Here is a 421-nt window from a genome sequence, read left to right as displayed (position 1 = left end):
GAGCATAATGCACACTGTCAGCACAAACTATGTACAAGACCGGAGCATAATGAACACTGTCAGCACAAACTATGTACAAGACTGGAGCATAATGCACACTGTCAGCACAAACTATGTACAAGACTGGAGCATAAAGCACACTGTCAGCACAAACTATGTACAATACCGGAGCATAATGCACACTGTCAGCACAAACTATGTACAAGACTGGAGCATAATGCACACTGTCAGCACAAACTATGTACAAGACCGGAGCATAATGAACACTGTCAGCACAAACCATGTACAATACCGGAGCATAATGCACACTGTCAGTACAAACTATGTACAATACCAGAGCATAAAGCACACTGTCAGCACAAACTATGTACAATACCGGAGCATAATGCACACTGTCAGTACAAACTATGTACAAGACTGG

The sequence above is a fragment of the Priapulus caudatus genome, unplaced genomic scaffold (genome assembly GCF_000485595.1).
Source record: "Priapulus caudatus unplaced genomic scaffold, Priapulus_caudatus-5.0.1 Scaffold4914, whole genome shotgun sequence".
In the NCBI taxonomy this organism is placed as follows: domain Eukaryota; kingdom Metazoa; phylum Priapulida; class Priapulimorpha; order Priapulimorphida; family Priapulidae; genus Priapulus; species Priapulus caudatus.
This window is presented reverse-complemented; position numbering follows the sequence as displayed.